We start from the raw sequence: 20,331 nt of genomic DNA, 5'->3' as shown, positions 1-20,331 counted from the left end.
AAGAAAACCAGATGTTTTACGTAACTTTAAAGCTTAAGATTTTCTAAAACATTAATGAAAATACAAACCTTTCTTTGAACAAAGCTCAGCGAAATGTTTTGTAGTGATGTGTTGTTGACATATGGTGTAAGCTCCGATAAATTTTCTATTTCTGTATTTGCAACTTTTTGAAAGAATTCCAAATAATACTCCACATCCACCAGAGATTGGTTCCTAAGAAAACTGAAACATCGGAATACAAAATAAAATTAGAATGTTATTTTACCACACATTTAATTTAACCTTTATTCTACAATTCTAAAACAGAACATAATTAGTTCTATCCACATTGATTTTTCATCTATAAACTAAATTAAAATCTTAGAGACGGAAACCATATTATCTTCCTTCCACATGCATATTTTCTACGAATGAAGATAAAAAAGTAAAGTAAATTACAATTATTTTTACCCGACTTCAGAAAAAGAGGGAATGTATTTGTATCTGCTCAGAAACGGATAACATTAACGTAAGTGTGCAGATTTTTACGATTCTGTTTTTGTTTGAAATGATATTACTTGTATTAGTTCCATGTAAATTTCATGAGTATATAATTAACTTTGGAGTTAGATCATGAAAGTCCTCAACAGCTGATAGGTTATTAAAGTGTGCATATGGATGCATTTATAATAAAACACTGACTTTTCATCCATACTCTGTAGACCGATCACGTTTTTAGGAAGTTTGTGTCACTAGTATGCGGAGGCGTAGAAGCAAATCGCCCTGATTATCTGTTGAAGTCACTTAAGTTGGTTATTTATTACGGTCACACTGTATGATTTAATACGGCAATTGCATCTAGATTTTGAGAGGGATATGTTCTTCTTCTTCAAAATTTGGGGAAGTTCATTAGCCCACCTCATCATCTTTCAAAATTACAGGAACTAAACATTTGGAGGGGTATCTCGCTCCTAAATATAAACGAAAACTGCTGGAAAAATTTTCAGTAAAATAATCTGAAGAAGAGGTAGCTTTCAGATATTATATAACTGAGAGGAGTAATTTTTCGTATGTTTAAACGATCATTGACTCCTTGTAAGAGCATCTTTGTTTATATTTTACAACAATTTGAAGATACCCCAGAAACCGCTAACGGAATGCGTCAACAGCTCCATGAAATGACAGAAATCACTCATCACATCTGTCATTTTGAATTGTAAGAACAAAGAGTACGGACCTTGAATCATTAATTCGAATTTTCTAGAAAAAAAACTATCTACATGAAGTTAATACATTCGATTTTGCAAACAATCAGATGAGTTTAGTACGATAAATGGGGAAAGTGGTTACTGTGATATGTTGCAACGATTACGAAATTCATTCATAATTTCTCTAAATTAAATTGTTGTGAATTTCTTAGGAATTTAGTCCTTTGGTCTCTTAAACCTATAGTACCTAGAGGGAGGTTAACTGAAGAAACAATCAAATACTTCATGTGCGAATAACTATTGTTTATTTCGGCTCACTTTGAAACGTGAAACTAGTGGATTGCTGTTTATTTGCGGATGTGTCTCAATAGATCCAAGTTTTATTTTCAAATAAGAACGTAGTGTAAAAAATCTGACATTCCTTATTTGAATGTTAAACTAATTGTACATCAATTGATATAAGCCTGTTTTTTTTGTTAAGATCAGGTTGTGTGGAATCTTACGGATTAAAAATTTCGGTATGTTCAATTGTCCATGCAAAGTTAAATGTATTGGTTTCATGTTGTTGAGCAAGGATGCCTAAATCTCTTGGTATATAACTTGGAGATACCTCTAAATGAATTCACGATCAGCATCAACATTACTGGCAATACCACATATGGATATTTTACGAAGTTTATAACTTGCAAGTGTACAAATCTTGCTTGAGTTTGGAAAACTAATTCTACACAGCCCCATAGGATGGTTAGTTGTCCTCAAGGATCGAATAAAGCCGCTAGACATATTGTGGTAATTTACATTTGAAAAAATAAAAAATAATTGCCCGAAATTGATCATAGAAAGGTTTCATTTTCTTACACAAAACTATTTCTTAGAACAGTTCTTTATAATAAACGAGGTCGCTTGAACAAACAATCCCATCCAACACCCAACATTTACTAAAGAATTTCAGTAGTTAAGCGGTGACAACCTACTAGGAATTTCAGCTTCTGCTCAGATAGGACAGCTGTATATCTTCATTTAAAAATGTTGTGAGACTTAAGTCCGACTTTCTAAGATGTAAGTGTCATAATTCATTTTCGGAGAAAGGATCTCCTTCTCTAAGTTCTGAAATTCATATCCCAATCAGTCCTCTCGGAGACACATGTCGTGTTCGGATTCTACACTGCTAACATCGTCAATTGACCACTAACTAGTGTTGACTTCACTAGGGAAATTATCAATCTCTTCTAAGTGCGCTAGTTTCTCTTCTAATCAGTCCTTTTTTACACAATACTGGATTCGTTTGCGAAGCGGGTTATATTAACACCTTGTGGTCGAGGTCGGTTTCTCTGTGAATCATGTTAGGAAATCAGTCTGTATACTAATATCTTTCTTTTCGTAGGTACGTTGCGTTGTACATAGACATTGAACTCCCCATTATCGTGTCCGTACTTGACATTTCCTTATGAGGAACTACCAGATCAGCCTGAAATAGAATAAATAATATCTCAACTCCGTCATCCATTAGCCAGACAAGTGTAGCCCCTGATTTCTTATTTCTATAGCTGTCACCAGGGGACGTACGAGAGTCCCCACTACGATAACTATTTAAAAACCCATGGTATGACTCGAGGAAGGAAAGCCATTTTCCTTGAATTAAGTTCAGCATCAATATTAGAGGACAGAGGTTCAGACTGTTGTAACGCAGGCTGGGATGAAATCTTAGATATTCTTTATTTAACCGGAAAGTATATTGTCACGGTGCTTGCAGACCCAGGCGAAGATTCAATTTTCTCTGTAGTATTGATTTCTTCTGCTTTAGCAGACTAATTTTCAAACTCTTATTTCAAATTTGCTGACAGGATTTGATTTTATATGAGGGGAGGCAACTGGAGTGGATTCTAGCTCAATGCTGTGTCCAGGGTCATTTCCTTGGGGTCTAACTGACCTAGAGTAATTAACTGCTATTTCTATTTCGTCTTGTAAATTTAATTCATTAATGAAATCTTTCTAATAAATCCCAGTCGGCATTTCGTCCACATTAGCATAAGTGAACAATGTTCTAGGTAATGGTGTGGGTTTTTCACCTCTCACAGCTCTCTCCGGAATTACGCTCAGATCCCTGAGCTCACAAGAAGCTATTAGTGAGGTTTCTAAACCTGCTGCTGTGGTACTCGCAACGTAGAACTGGGGGTGGGTGGTTTAATATATAATGCATTATCCCAACAATTATGCATTTCGACCGAAGCATGAAGCTGTCATCAATTGAATACACGATGCGGGCTAGTCCCCTACAGTTTTACTTTATTACAATATAAATAGTAGTTATTTCTCCTTTTATCATCAGCATAATAATAGTTCTCATCAACAGATGGTGCTTTGGGCATGGCTCATCCCGTATGTTCTACAATTTTCTGACATTTTCTTTACATCTAGACCAAGCTCATGTTTACATAAATTGTACTTTTAGTGGCGACGTTATCCGGTACAATACAATAACTGACTTTTTCCCTAATTGTTTTGTTCCTTACCAGGAACTTATGTTATTAGAATGGAGCATAAATTCAAGCTTGGTTTTGTCTTCTTATTATTTCATTATTTTCCCTTCTGTTTTTGAAAAAAAGTAGTTAGTGAAGCTGAATTTTTCATGTTTATACGAGTCTTGGAATTTTACGACATACTAGATATTCTGCCTTAACCGTCGATCGGAGCCGTAGAACTTCGCATCTTGCAGAATTAACGAATGGAATACCCTACTATCCACAAGGAATAGGTGAGGGTAGATGGAACAGTAACGAACCAATATTTATTTTGGTAGTTACTTATACACAGTATTCGCAAATCACGCTAACCGTTATATCATTTCTACTATAATTAGCGTAATAGTTGACATGAAGGAGATCGACATCCCACTGTGATCTGAACATTTAATCAAAATGACTGCTGCCTTGTAGAGATGTAAGAATATTTAACAGATCTTTATTGCAATAAGTTTAGCTCTTTTTATAGGACTTCCGTATAAGCTTGAGGCTACTGCACAACTGGCGTCATTTGAAACCCAAAGAGAAGGTATGTCTTAAAAGGTTGTAGATCATCTGCTACCGGAAGGCGAGTCGAAGATCAAGCTCTATGAGTAATTGATTTTTGAAAACCCGTAAACGTATAATTGACACAAGCCAAATATATCAGTAGGTCGAACATTGCCGCGGAAAAAGTGTCTTCCACTTCAACAAAATGAGTTTACATACCACAATGTATAATGGTTAGATATGACATAAACAATTTATGGTGAATATCATCGTCAAAGCATTAAATCGAGAATGGCTACAATCTCAAGATAAAATCTCCTCGTCTTCCCGACACAAATTTAAAGGAATAGGTGTTTATTGGCAGGATAGTGAGTTTGAATGTAAACTCTCCGACATAGGAAAGGAATATAAGAAACATTCAAATTAGTGTAGTAATTTTAGGGTACTAAAAAGCAGGAAATTATGAAAGTATTTTAAGTGATATGGTGCATTGTTTCTAAATTTTGGGATGACATAAAACTCTAAATATAATATCTTATGCTCCATATTTGGACTTCTTTCTATATAAGTTGGGGTCTGTTAGTAATGAACATGGGGGACAATGGGTATACTAGAATATTGCTACATTTGGAAATCAGTTCTGTGAATGACGAAACATCACTGTATTTGCTGAATATTTCTGGTAAAGCAGAAGAATTCATTCAGGTAAACATAACAGTAAACGATCATAATTTATATTCACATAGAAATTTGTAGAGACTTTTGTTCGTATTTATAAAATGACTAACCTATGTCTGGTAACAAAGTATCACGTTACTGCACAATATAAATTGTACATATTGGAAAAAAAGTTCCTCCCATATCAATTTATGAACTCCACATTATTTAAAACAAAAGTTTATCCAATTAGAGATAGAATATTACCTCAAATTTGTGTACAGTGAAATTGGTCACTGGCGGTTTATTCATTCGTTGTTTATTACGGTGGAATCATGCTATTACAATTGAGCAACAAATTATTATTTTTTTTAAAAAATACCCATTTTCTTTGTAATAGTCAACTAGTAAAATGACACATTTTTTACAAGTAATTGGTTACGTGTACATTACAGCTACTTTTGTTATTGATTACAAGAACACTTTTTATGGTTACCTAATTTCTTTTGAATAATTCACCTCCGAGTAAAGTATTCCAAGTCTTCGGCAGATGTTGCATTTCCTGGGCAAACAACAATAGCTGGAAATGGAATTTGATCATTGGGATTATTAAGTTTTACAAATGTAGCCGTAGGATTTTCTTGAAATTTTGTCCATGATAGCTATGCTACATAACTTCCGCAGTAGAAAGAAATTAGAAATGACAAAATCCACACTAGCCTGAAATAATAATTTAAGAATGTCTTGAACCATTACGTTTAATACACATTAGGAACAGCGTGATTCATTTTTATTAATTAAGTAGAATTATTTCATAATAGGTGTAACAGGAAGTAACACTAAGTAAATTCAGGAAGTAAGGTGGAAAAGAAAATTGAATTATCGCTGTTATATTTAATATTTTATTATCATTATTTATAATGTTATATTCTGTTTCTTCTTTTTAACTGTTATATATTTTAGTAACTAGGGATTTATGGGATCACTAAAACATTTTGAATGGCAACGAACTTCATACATCTTTGAGAAGATTATCAAAAAAAAAAAAACATTTTTAAAGAAAAATTCTTCTTCGAATCAAAGTTTAATATACAGTCAGCATTTTACTGAATTCTTGCAGATTAGGTGAAACGTAGAGTTTTATGGCAGTTATGTCATCATTAGTGCCTCATAAAAATGCATTTTCCAAGAAAATATGTTTCCTCTCCGTCGCTTTTCTTAATTACATGTAATTAAGAAATGTTGTGTAGTTTAAAATTCTCGAGTGGTCCTTCAAGGTCCAATTATAGAGAACCATGTAATGCAAGTAAAATGCCTTTCTTTATCTATGCTGACATTTTCTAAGCTCAATTTCTGATGCATCCTTTTATCTACATCCCATATTGATTTCCTTTTTTTTTGTGTTTTATATTTTTGGATGAATTCCATTTGCACCTTTTTTAAACAACAAATGATTATACAACGTCATTAATTTCGTAATGAACCAACTATGTATTGGGCTGTTTACATTTGCGTTCATGAAAGTACTCTTTATGAATAAAACGTGATATTTTCCCTAGCGTTCCTCAAACATGTGTAGCCAATAGCAATTAATTGTCTAAAGTTAATATTTGATTGTTTAAATATTTCAGAATTTGTTGGTTATATTTCCTAATTTATGTGTATTTAGTACTTGTATCTACAACTTTGATTTTAGAAATGACCAAATATGAAAGACATAAATATTATCGTAGTAGAAGACAAGTACTGGTTGTATAGCATTGCAAGATGGACGTCTGAGTTTCAAAAACCACGCCATGTCATCTTAATATTTACTGCTTATTTTCATCACGCAAATATTTGGACTGAAATTACAATCACAGATTTTTCAAACTATATCCTCTTCTAATGCTATAGCAAATAGAAGTTGATACGACCACTGCAAATTATGAATTTTGATTTAACGGGTCATAAACACTTTCCGATATACCAGAATACCTTTAGGTCTATGAAATTTTCTTTAAATGGAACAATCGTTCAAGGTATTAACAAGTTCAAATGTTGTCGGAAGTATCATTAATATATTCAATTAGTGATATATGAACAATATTAAATATTAGATTGTTGACAACGACTTTCTTTAAACGGTTATATGTCCATGAGTATTTCGTCGGTATAACTAAATTAACGTATTTCCGTTCACTGGAAGCTATTCAACTATAAAAATATCATAGACCTAAAGTATGTAATCAAAAAATATTAAACCTAAACTACTAATAGTCTATACTAAATCCAATTTTCATACAAACCGTATTTACTATTGTTTCCTCTTAATTATTTCTGAAGTGAAACTCATTTGACACAAGACTCATTGTCCCTGTGTTATGGGGATAAATAACCGAAATAAAATACAACCAAATGACCAAATTGTCTCCCTAATGCTCTACTTGTTCGCTTTGCTTACCTATCAATGAAGGTTCTCCTCTTCTGTACAACTTCTGGTAATCCATGGAGTGACGTCTCCCTCAAATAAAATAATAACGTTTTCATCCTTGCTTCAGATTTTGGCTTACTGTTTTACTTTATTGTATACGAATTAAAATCCTGTAATCATAAAAAGCTCATCCCTGTGATCATGAAATCATGAGTAAAGTTTTGTACTCATAATCAGGAGTGACCATAAGTAAAGTTTTTAAATAGACTATATTAGATCTTTGAATTTCTTGTATTCATATGAAGTTTCGAGTATGATTAGGTACTAAAGAAAGGGGGACTAACGGAATACAGACTTTTCATTAGTTATATCTACTATTCTTCATGAAATAGCAAAATATAACCTAGTTACATAACTTGAAACTTTCCTTATAAAATAGATAAATTTTCTATTCTTTATTTTATTGTAAATAGCAGCGATAGGAAGGGAAAAGAAGAAGTAGCTCAGTAGTTAACAGCTACGGAGATCACTGAATCAACTGGTGATTGAATTTAGCCTCTATGAAAAGGATACCTACTATGACGGAGTTTAACATATTATTTCCAATATAAACCTAGCATTACAAAGCTTGAAAGTAAAGTTGTCTATGGAAGCTGTATATTTTATTTTCATGCTTTTTTATGTTTTTTGTCGAAACAAACAATACAGTTTCATGGGAACGGAAAAGATCATTTTAAAGCCTAAGATAATATTGAGAGTATTAATATGTGAAAATTTAGTTTTGAACATCGTCTTTAGCAGAAAAGTATTTATGCACATCTTGATAATGTTTCTGAGTTAATTAAATAATAGTCAACACTCTCCAAGGTGAGTGACATGCAGTAGGTTATTACATGAGTTGAGTATCGATGATTCATTATTTATTGCACAAAAATAAATAGACGAGATTTATTTATTGCACAAATGTTATGAACCTATGTTTCAGAGGGAAACCGGGATACTTGGATTTTCGAATAAATGTGGTGGGACAAATGATGCAAATCTGGGATTTTCTCCGCCCAACCGGTACATTTTGGAGCCCTAGGTACCGCATTACGAGAAGGTAAACGATTTGGTATTTTACAATAATCTATTTCAGTTTCATTTGCATTAATTAATCATCAGTGGGATGTACTTATTCTCAATTACCCAACACCGAAGAAGCAGATATTAAATATGAAGTAAGATATCATTTTAGTTTATTCCTAAGCAATGCGTCTTTCAAAATACATTTAAAGCCAATTAAAAGATATGTGGTCCCTTTGATCACCTTCTAACTACATTCCAGTATATAGATGTAACTAATTAAATAATTAACTAACTATATGACCTATGGAACCTGGAGATTAAATGACATGTCCACAGAAGTTCTCCCTTAACTTTTTTCCTTAGCCAACTGAATGTAGTTTCTACTTTGTATTCCTATTCCTATTACCCTAAGAACCATCTTAATATTGCTATCTCATATGCACTTAGGCCTTCCTAATGAATGTTTACCGATTAGATTTCCAGTCAAAAGTTTGGAAGCATTCCTACCTTTTTCCACTCTGCCTACATGACCTAGTCACCTGATCCAGATAGTGATCAGTGTTACAATAAGCTCGGAACGACCGAACGTAAATTATATTGGCATGTGCTTTTACATCTGGTGAGGTTCAAGTATATTTATGATCGTCGCGATGTAGGAATTTTGTTCTCTTCACGATAATGTTTAGAATGTTACAAAGTTCACGATTTTAACGCCGTTCTTATTGCTTTCCTTATGCAGACTTTCATTTTCTTTAATCAGTTTGAAAATATAGTCTCGCCCTTCCTTCATATTGAAATCCCCTAATAAAAGTTTCATATGATATTGTGGAGTTGGGCAAATACCCGTTTACACGTATAACGTATCTTCCATCGTCATATTGACCTTCTGTTGGTGCATGTACACTAAAAACAATAATAAGATACTACCTATCTTTAGGAGTAATAGAAGAAACTCTATCATTAAGAAATTCAACCCGTTTATTAGCTGACACTCATTTGTGAATTAAAATCCGTGTTTCTAGTTAGTGACTTATAGTTCTTTCCCACAATAAGAACGTAAAATTTCTAGATTTCACTGTTCTTTTTCCTTCTCATCGAACGTCCTGAAATCTTACTAAGTCCAGCCGATATTTTTCTAACACTTTCGTCATGGATTTTTACCGCGCCATCCCTGTAAAACTTCCTATATTCCTTGTTCCAAATCTTATTTTTATTTCACTCTGCAGAGCTGGTGCCAAGTTATCTATCCAGTAATAAAGTTATTTATCCTGTAACAAAGGTACTTGTTCACAATGATATACAGAAGCATCGGACCAGAAATTGTAGCCTCATGCTCAACTCTCAAGATAGAGGACTACCTGTTATCTGCCAGCTACTGCTTATTTAATGTATTCTTCGCTAACCTCTATACCTTGAGGCGTTCTCCTCGATCACCTGAGGATTCACCATGCTGTGGTGACACGAACCCAACGGCTCTAGCAGTGTCAATTACCGCGTAATTCTTATGGAAACTTGTGTCACTTTTCCGAAAACAGCATTTGGACAATAGCACGAATGGAGTCGTCTAAGTATATTAAGTCCTATAAGCGTGATTATGTAACAAAACACAATACCAGAAGATTGTTGCTTAAAAAGTCACAAAGCCATGGAAATGCTTTAAAGTAGGAAGGAGCTCAAAGTATATTCTGCATCCATTACACATAAAAACAAACTGTTGTTGAATATAAGTTAAAGCAGAAGTTTCTGGACCAAATTACACGTCTTTATTCAACGGATACTACTTTAATCTTATTATGAAACATAAAATAAGAACAGCTTATACTATGAGCGTTAATTTTGCATGTTTTTCTCTTCAGCAGCAAATCTCACATGGTTCAAACTTTAATCGTTGCTTGGTGTACATATTAACAGTGTGTTTCATGCTTGAGACCTCGGTGATGGATAAGCGCACAAGCAAAATCCATAAACTCAACTGAAGTATGTGCATATGAAATGTAAATTTAAAAGTTTCACACCAATTAAATGTGTATTAATTGTAATATAGTATATGTTCAAAAATTAATGCAATGAAGGAAGCGTGTTGCATGTGTCGAAAGGTTTTCAAGCATACCACAAAATGAAGATAAAGGGCTTTTAAAATCGCTAATGATGTTTGAGATTAGGCGACCAAATTGTGACCAACCTCCCCCTTCTTTTCTTCTATCAAAAAAGTTTCATTACTAAGGTAATTTATAATACAGCTACCTAAACACAATTACAAATTTAGAAACCAAAAAATAAATATATATATTAAAACTGAAATTTGATAACCAAAATATTATCGGAAACTGACCGTGCTGCCTGAAGAAGAATTACAGAGGGGAGTTAGAGCAACAAAATGAAATTTAAAAAAAATGAAATTTTGAATTTTGAAAAAAAAAGAAATAAGTTTCGAATGTGTTGTAAATATCGACGAAGGTGAGAAATTTCTTTGAGACCCTCTTTAATTGTGTTCATGGTTAAGTAATTAATTTTGAATTCCAGTGGGTACCTAAATAAAACACAGTTACCAACACATTTGGATACCCACAAAGTAAACGATTTTTTCCGGAGCGCATTGTCATTAACTAATGATAGAACAAGATTATTAGAAACATCACATAAATCTAGAACCTTTGAACTAAATCAGAGCTGAAGGCAGTGTCTAATATTTTTTATAAGTCAAATAAAATGGATTAAAATACAAGATATATAAGATTATATTACATAAAATGAAAAAACGAGAACAAAAAGTAAACGTAGATACGTTCATATATATTGATAATTATAATGATTATATATATATATATATATATATAAAATTGTTCGTAACTTGAATAACAATAAATAGAATATTATAGTTTATATAGATTTAAGTACGAAATTTAAATATTCATATACGTTCTTGGACTATCTTTTGATATTCTTTACATATATTTTTACACCTACTCAATATATATATATATATATATATATATATATATAAAATCACGTTGTCCCAATTCTCAATTTTCTATTTTATATCGTTTTCACTGCTTGTATGAAATACATGTGAACCTTCCTCTTTCTATTTCATTTTACAAGTTTCCTTTAGTTACAGAGAAGTTGTTCGGGCTTATGGTATGAAAGCACTGCGTTTCGTTACTAGTTACGACACAGTTCTTTAATTCAAAGCTGTAAAAGTTTAATAATAACAATATCAGAAAAGGGACCTAGCTTTACAAAGTTCTAAAGCTTCGTTTAATACATATATAATAATAATACATATATTTAATACATATATATATATATATTAACTACAGAGCGATGTTTATAGTCTATAGAACAAAGACAACGTGGTAGGAAATTCGAGAAACTCACCAGGATCATGATCTATCTTTACAATGCTTTAAGTACAACGAAGATAAAATTAAAAAAAAATACTTACAAGACCCCATATCCATGGAGGCACAATAATTTTAAAATTATTTCTTCGTATTTATAAATATATGAAATACTACTTAGCATCTATGTTTTATCATCCGTGACTTTAAACGTATTGATTTTCTAAAGAACATGTCATTTCTGACACGCTGTCGCAAGTAATTTCCATCTTCATACTAATCCAAAATTTAATGAAATATCATACACCCAAGATCTCAAATCGACCCTATGTGACACCGATCACGTACAGCTTTCTACTAAAGTAAACATCACACTCTATTGAACATGTAGTTTCACAAACCACAAAGTCAATCTGATATGTAACCATATGTGTAAGCATAACAAAACTCCTTTCCCAATTATAAAGTAAAAAAAAAAAAACTCGATTTCTCTGGCCAGACTATTACCTGAATATATCTTAATTCTTAAATGAGTGGCTGAATATTCAGAATTTAAGTTATTTAATTTTAAATCCTTCCTTTTTAACAGTTTTCACGTTCGCGTGCTAATTTAATTTAGTTCCAACTTAATGGGAAGAAAGTTATTAATTTATTAAAACGAAACAAAATTAGGGTAGGTACAAAACAAAGCAGGGGATTCAAATAGAATAAGTTTTAAGGAATTATACACTGCTAGGGAGATCCAGTATCTCGAAGTTCTTTAAGCAAAACTGCTAGTAAAAAAAATCTTTTCTAACATTTTAACTCACTTTTCAGCCGTCATCATTACATCTTCCATATCGATACTCTTCCTTTTATTAGCATTTAATAAATCATATAAAACTAAGAACAATTCCAAAGCAGGGTAATTTTCAAATAATGGTTCAGTCTTCACGAGATATTTCCAGTATGATTCCTGCAGCACCAACAATATATGTGAATTCACAGGAAAGAAAGAGGGGAGGGGATACGACAACAATACATTCTTAGTATCGGCTTATAGTAAAGGATCAGCAGACCTAAGTCGCTGATCGAAAATAGCAAAGCTAACATGTTTATGAACCATCTAGCTAAAATAAGAAATTAAAAATATACTAGAAAATGTGAATAACTCCTGGAATAGAAAAATAAACGTTGGTCAGACTAGTACTAATATACTAGAAATAGTTAAGGTGCTTGGAAAAAATTACTAGAACACAATTTATTTCCGAATATGTGACAACGCATTATCATGCAGGTATCGATCCACACATTGGCAGTAAACACGAAATAACAGATAACATAAACCTTCATCCATGCTCGAAATCCGAATGTCCGTAAAGTGTAAATAGCATGTGAAGGATTTAATTTTTTTTTACAACTTCATACGTCTGCATATATAAATACATTTTCTTCGCCAAAGGTGAATATTCGCGGAAAGAAAAAGAAAACCTGAAATATCCATGTAATGTGTGTAATCCTATGTAATTAATGTTTAAAGTATATATGATTGTCTTAAAATATATGTATTTACGTATCGAATGAGGAAAAACTTTAAATGTTAGTGTGATATATATGATGCGGTATGTGTGTGTTTGTGTGGAGTGTAATATTTTGATGAGTGTGTGATGATATTTATGTGGAAGAGCCGAAGAATATCTTATAACTATATTCATTTCCGGTGCTCATCCCATACGCATAAACCAGTTTTCAAAGTCTCGAAGGAGATTAAGAGAGGCAATCCACTCTACTTGAACTCTGGTTATATTAAAAACAAACCACAGACAATAATGGGTGTTAGGACTGACAGGAAGTTATAAACGTGTTTATAAATAAAGAACTAGAGGGTAATACATTGACACGATATGAGGACGACGACTAAGGAAGAATCTGGCGCCTTCACACCTACGACGTAACTAGAATAAACTTAATTTTACACAAAATAAGAAAATAGCTAATATTGTTACAATAAATATGAGACTATAAATAAGTGAACGAGTGAATGTATGATATATCGGTATTTATATAAATCAAAATCTTCTTTAACAAAATATAAAGCTTTTAAATCTTTCGTGGTTGCATCCTAGGTAAAGAGAGGGAAGATAAAGGGGAGACGTTAATTTCGTAAAATAAATAAACCCAGGAAAAGATCGTAATTATTATAGAAGTACCATAAGTTTTGTGTCAAGTTCCTGTCTTTAATAGGTCGTCAGGCCTATGCCTAAACACAACCTCTCCAAATTTAGGTAACTACTTTATTGAAAGAGAAAGAAAAAACAGAATTACTATCTTCAATTTCTTTGACTCTCTATATTTACTAGGACGGTGAACGAAAGTGCACTAACCGTAGGACACTTAAGACAGGGACTACTCCAATTTGTTCCCCCAAACAATCCGAAATATTACGTATACGTATTCTTTGCTATTTCGGTTTTATTAATTTTATGTTACTAACCAAATCTACGGCGAAGATTTATAATCGGAACACCCATAAAGAAAATAACACATTTGCTTTGGCACATGAGAGAATGCAAGCTCACTAGTTGAAAATATACACACGTATGTCCTGCTATGTATATCTATAAGAAAACAAATACTATAATATACCACTGCCAACCTCTGATGAAAACATCGTGTTCCTCACTTCGAATAATGTGCTCCAGAAAGGAACATAAAACAAAAGATTATGTTACACACTTCATTCTAATCAAATAACCTGAAGACTGGTGATAATAGGCAAGATTAACGACTACATCACAGGGAGCCCTTTGAAATACTTAAGGGAGGCAACACACCGAATTAGAAACCCATGTTGAAAATGTATAATTTTTTTTCCAGTCATTTTATACTCTGAACATGACATATAACACTCTCACAGGTAAATATATATTTACAAGCCAAGCCCCTACAATTTCTATTACGTTAATTTGTAGCCCAAACCTTTTAACTTTTACGGAAGGGAAGCAATCCTCAATATCAATTTTCACTATTTCTTAAGGCGAATCGTTTTGCTTTCTAAATTCGACAAAGCGTAGCCTGACATGGTGTGTCTAGCAGACCAGTTTTCTTCACTAAAGAATCTCTAGTGCTTGGCTTATATTGACTGCCGAAATCTTACCTCAATAGGTGCACGATATAATCTTTAAGATTGTATTTTCAAAGTCACAAGAGTCACTAAATTTTGACATTTTCACCATTGTTCCTTACGCCGATGGAATGGCGTTGATGATATATGCGTCCGTCCTATTAGATAATCATATCGTCGGTCTAACGCTACAGTCTCGCGCAGTCAACCAAGCTACCTTGAAAGCTAACTGCTAAGCCAGTCCATAAGTTTCACTTCTTCTAGGCCTTCCTCAATACGAATTGAAACGACCATTACCCCTATTGATGTTCGGGGCTGGCCTCGGTCTACTATTATTACGACTTTCGTAATTATTCTGATCAAAGCTGTAATTGGTAGAGTATCTCAAGCCAGCTTGAGTGTAACTCAAGAAATCCGTTTGACAACTAGTTTCTGCAGTTGAAGACGGCGCTTTCGTAATTTTAGCCTGTCTAGCATAATATCGTTTCGGTTCGGGCTTATTTTCGAAACTTATTTTCTGAGGCGAAAGTGCTGCAATTCTTGATAACAATTCATTAATACCGGTACAAAGATGAGTAGATATAGAGCGTGCTTCCTCAGGTGGAAGGCAGTTCGATACGTTATCAATAATCTCTGCTGGGTTCGGATTGTCAGTAATTGAAAAATACATTTCCACTAGGTTCCAATCGAAATCTAATAGTGATGAATGTTTATTCTTATCATATCGTTGGGACTGAAGAGTTCTTTTCTGGGAACGTTCGATACGGTCGTTACAATGCATTTCCTTGAATAATCTTACAAAGTCCTCATAGGTTTTAATCTTATACTTTAAAGATTGAAACCAAGCTTCAGCATAACATAGTAAACATTTCTCTATTGTCTGAATTCGTTCAGCATCTGTCAGCGGATACATTTCAAAACAACGTTCTAATTGACGTAAAAATCGCCTGGGAACACCAGGAGAAATATTCCCACTAAAAACAGGAAACTTATCTAAATCCTTCAATCTTACAGAGTAACCTGGGTATTTACCTCCTGTGCCGTAGGGATATAATCGAGGGATACCTTCACTATAGACTACCTGACTCGACGCACCATAACCAGCGTATGAAACCGTAGATGTAGAATAAACCGGACCACAATTTGAAGAATTCCCAAAACTGAATACTGAAGCATTCAAACTACAATTATGTAATACTGGAGTTGATAGTGAGGAACAGTAGAATGACTAGTTGGCAACACTGGTTTACAGAAGGGAAACGGAGTCATTCTGGGACTAACTTCCGTTAAAATAGGAGTACTGATTTTAGTATGGACAAGTATGATATTTATATTTGTAGAATCATTAAGATTCAGAGAGAGATATGAGTCCTCTACAGGTTCGCTTACAGTAAAATGTGCTCGCTTACAGGGAATTCCCGAATCCCCAACCCTCGCTGGGTTGCTTGTTTTAAGTTCAAGAAGATGAATTTTCGTATTTAAATTAGCAAATGCAACTTTATTCCTATCATCGGATTCAGGGAAATGTGTTCGTAAACTAGTAATCGATTCCTCATGTTGATGAAGTTTGAAATCGTGAGCGCTTAACTGGTTCTCTACCTTTTGTATATTTTGCAAAGAAGAGATACTACCCGTAAATATATCTATACGTGAATCAACTACTGCAGATTTATTATTTACATTCGTATCTCCTTTGTAAATTCTTCACGTGTTTCAATCTTGATAGTTTCAAGCTGACAAGGAAGGGTCACGCAATGGCTCCGCTGAGATCCAAACGAGACAATTGTGTTTGCATTTGATATGTTATAACTAGATGAATTCCCAAGTTATACGTGCCACCGAGCGGAATATCGTGAGTTACAACATATTTTGTAATGTAAGAACTACAAAAAATTTACCTGGCATAATAGTTTGAACCAGGTCATTTGTTCGAAAACGGTTGAGTAAGTGGAAAACTCGGCCAGCACGTATCAGATCATTTACAACGAAAAACATTTTTGTGGTAAAAACTTTCTTCCAGGTTCCCCCGCAGGGTCGCAGACGGGGTCCAACTCAAAATTTCCAAATGGCAAGGGGGGTTAAGTGGCACATCATTTGAAAGCTGTTGTAAAATGAAAGAAAATGCAGCAAGTCTCGACTGTCTATAACAACCCTGTGCAAAATGGCGATGTGTCAAAGTGTAAACGAAAACTTAATTGAAAAGTCCATAGTCACCCCTATAAATCGGAAACGTTAAGACAAATGTGAAAACAGGAAAGGATGTGTGGCATTATTTTCAAAGTACAACGATTAAAGTGAAAACGTCTTGGCCCAGGGTCCCCACATGATCCCAGGTGGGGTCCAACTAAAAAGTTTCAAATGTCAAGAGAGGTAGGACATCGTTCGAAAGCTGTTCTGAAAGAAGACGGAGCACATCTCGACTTTGTACGACAAAACCTGTCCAAAATTGCGGTGGATCAAAATGTAAACAAAAGCGTAATTGAAAATATATTGCCACCTTGAATCCGAAAGGGCCGCTTCAACCCTATATCGAAAGGATTAGCGTACCAAACTGCTGAAGCTACGAAAACAAATTTGGCATTAATGTTGATTAGTAAGTGACTAAAATATGCAAAATGTTCAAAAACGCAACACCCTGAGTTCAAAATGCAGCACTATGTATCGAACGCATGTCCAGCTCACACCACTGGTGTTGGAGAAGCGAACGTTTATGGGTAATAGTAGATATCCACAAAATATCAAAGAGTATAATCTGTAATCTAATGTGGCTGCCAGCGTAAAAAATTAGTTTGTATATAAATATGTAATTTCTTGGAATACTGTGACCAAACCAACAAAATTTGACGCAGCTCGATGTACTGAAATGACTTACGCACGTTTGGTACTACTCGCCAATCTTGGAAATGATTTTTTTTTATATTTGGTATTGCTTGAAGTATTGCGATCTCTCTGTATGAACTACGTATGACAAAATTAGAAAAATACCCGAAGGTATTCAACTTTTGTTTAGCAGTATGAGTAGGAAATCAGAGTTGTGTGTTCATCGCATATTCGTTATACTCAAGTAAATAATGTCCAGAGAACCGTGACGAACATGCATTAAGAACAAAATATATGTGTTGTTACCGAATGAAATAATAGTTGAAGTGAGTCGAAATTCAATTGTTCTTTAGATTTAGATTTAGATTTCTACTATGAATGACATAGGTTTTAAGCGGCCATCTTGGATTCAAGGTGGCCATAGTTTTTCAATCAAGCTTTTGTTTACATTTTGACCAGCCGCAATTTTGCACAGGGTTGTCGTAGAAAGTCAAAACTTCATCCATCTACTTTCATTTAACAAGATCTGGCAAACGATGAGCTTCTTAACCTCTCTTGCCATTTAAAACTTTTTAGTTGGACCCCACGTGTGACCCTGTTGGCACCCTGGGATAAGACGCTTTAACTCAAATTGTTGTACTTTGAAAATAATGCCACACTCCCTTTCCTATTTTCATATTTGTCTCACCGTTTCCGATTTATTGGGATACCCATGGACTTTTCAATTAGGTTTTTGTTTACATTTTGACCCGCCACCATTTTGCACAGGGTTGTCGTAGAGAGACGAGACTTGCTGTATTTTCTTTAATTTTACAACAGCTTTCAAATGATGTGCTACTTAACTCCCCTTGCCATTTGAAAATTTTGAGTTGGACCCCGTCTGGGACACTGCAGGGGACCCTGGGACAAAGTTTTTACCATAAAAATGTTTGTCGTTGAAAATGATGGGATACGTATTGTCCGAGTTTTCCATTTACCCAACTGTTTCCGAACAAATGACTCCGTTCAAACTATTCTGCCAGCTTTGTAGCTTTTATATTACAAAATATGTTGTAACTCACGACATTCCGCCCGGTGGCACGTATAACTTTAGGATTCGTCTAATTATAACATATCAAATGCAAACACAATTGCCTCGTTCGGATCTCAGCGGAGCCACTGCGTGACCCTTCCTTCTGAGAAGAAAGTGTCGACAAACTCACCAGGATCACGATCTATCCTTACAATGCTTTAAGTATAACGAAGATAAAATTAAAAAAAAAATACTTACAAAACCTCATATCCGCGGAGGCACAATGATTTAAAAATTATTTTTTCGTATTTATAAATATGTGAAATACTACTTAGCATTTATGTTTTAAAATAACGAATACAACAAACATACTCAATTCAATAAAGCAATTCTTCTCTGGGAGGATATCTACTTCCATCCTTGTGTTTCCATTTTTCACAGGACTATACATCACAAAATCGTGAACTTCTATCGAGGACAAAACAGATTGTATTTTATGGTTGATTTCGAAATTACCCTAGATATATGTTAAGAAATTCCCCCCGTTTGTATTTTGGGGAAAGTTACGTAACACAATATTATCAGTGAAAATTTAGTTCGTGTTGAAATTTAATAGTTTCTGTAAGACTGTTGCAATGGCTCTTAATTAAAGTTAAGAAACTTCATTGTTCTGAAGTCAATTTGAGTCAATTTGTTCTAAAGAAGAAACGATTTACTAATTTGTTTATATCTCTATAATGTCAAAGTGTAGCAACTTCGAAACATTTTAAATAAAAGTTTCTTCCATTACTGTTTCTTTCCTTTCTCATACTCATTTGTGGCTATAACTTAGCTTCAAACGTTTAAAATGTGGGAATATTTTTTAACAAAATGTGTTTCGTAAGATGTTATTCAAGAGTGAAGTTATTTTGTCATTAGCTGAAAAGAAGTAGCAAAACTTCTCAGATTACTCAAGAGAAGCTAATATCTTGTAAATTAACTGTTTTCTTTCATTTTTAGCTGTTATAATATATTACAAGCACAAAACGGAAGTCTTCAATTATCATTTATTCTTAATTTGTGCCTTACCATAATCCTTATTCCTTAAATCAATCATATTCTATAGATTCATTATCTTTACTTACACCAGAATCTTAATTTTTTTTATTTGGCATTAGTTATCTTCATAGTAATCTTGCTTGAACATATCAATCTTTCTTCAAACTGTATCTTATATACATTCTAGTTATACATACCTAATTCTCATTTTCCTTAGCAACAGTCAGTGTCATTTATAAGCACGATGTACCATTTTTTATTAACACTTCTTCTCCCGTTACAAAATAAGAACTTATTATACATCCAACATAACCTTACATTAAGTATATTAGAATTCATTATCTTCCCATTCTTTTTATTTTTCTCTTCTTCCGCTCACGCCATCCTTCTATGATAAAATCAATTTTGCGTTTGAATGCTTTTCTGCTTTTGCAGGAGTTGTGCAGTACTTTTGTCTCGATCCTGCAAGTGATCGGGCATATAGATGTTCTTCGGAGGTGCGATAGACCCAATCTTGGTAACCCTTAGATTAGTGGTATTCCTTAGTTCAAATCTTTTATTTCTGTTAGCAAACCACATTCAAAATACTTGTTTAAATTTGTTGGGAGAGGTAATTTGATTAGTATCAACTGTGAACATGGACAGGTAATTTGCTAACTTTCCTTCGTTGAGAACTGACTG

Source organism: Thermobia domestica, chromosome 3 (assembly GCF_964235325.1).
Source record: "Thermobia domestica chromosome 3, izTheDome1.hap1.1, whole genome shotgun sequence".
Lineage (NCBI taxonomy): Eukaryota > Metazoa > Arthropoda > Insecta > Zygentoma > Lepismatidae > Thermobia > Thermobia domestica.
Note: the sequence above shows the minus strand (reverse complement) of the source record.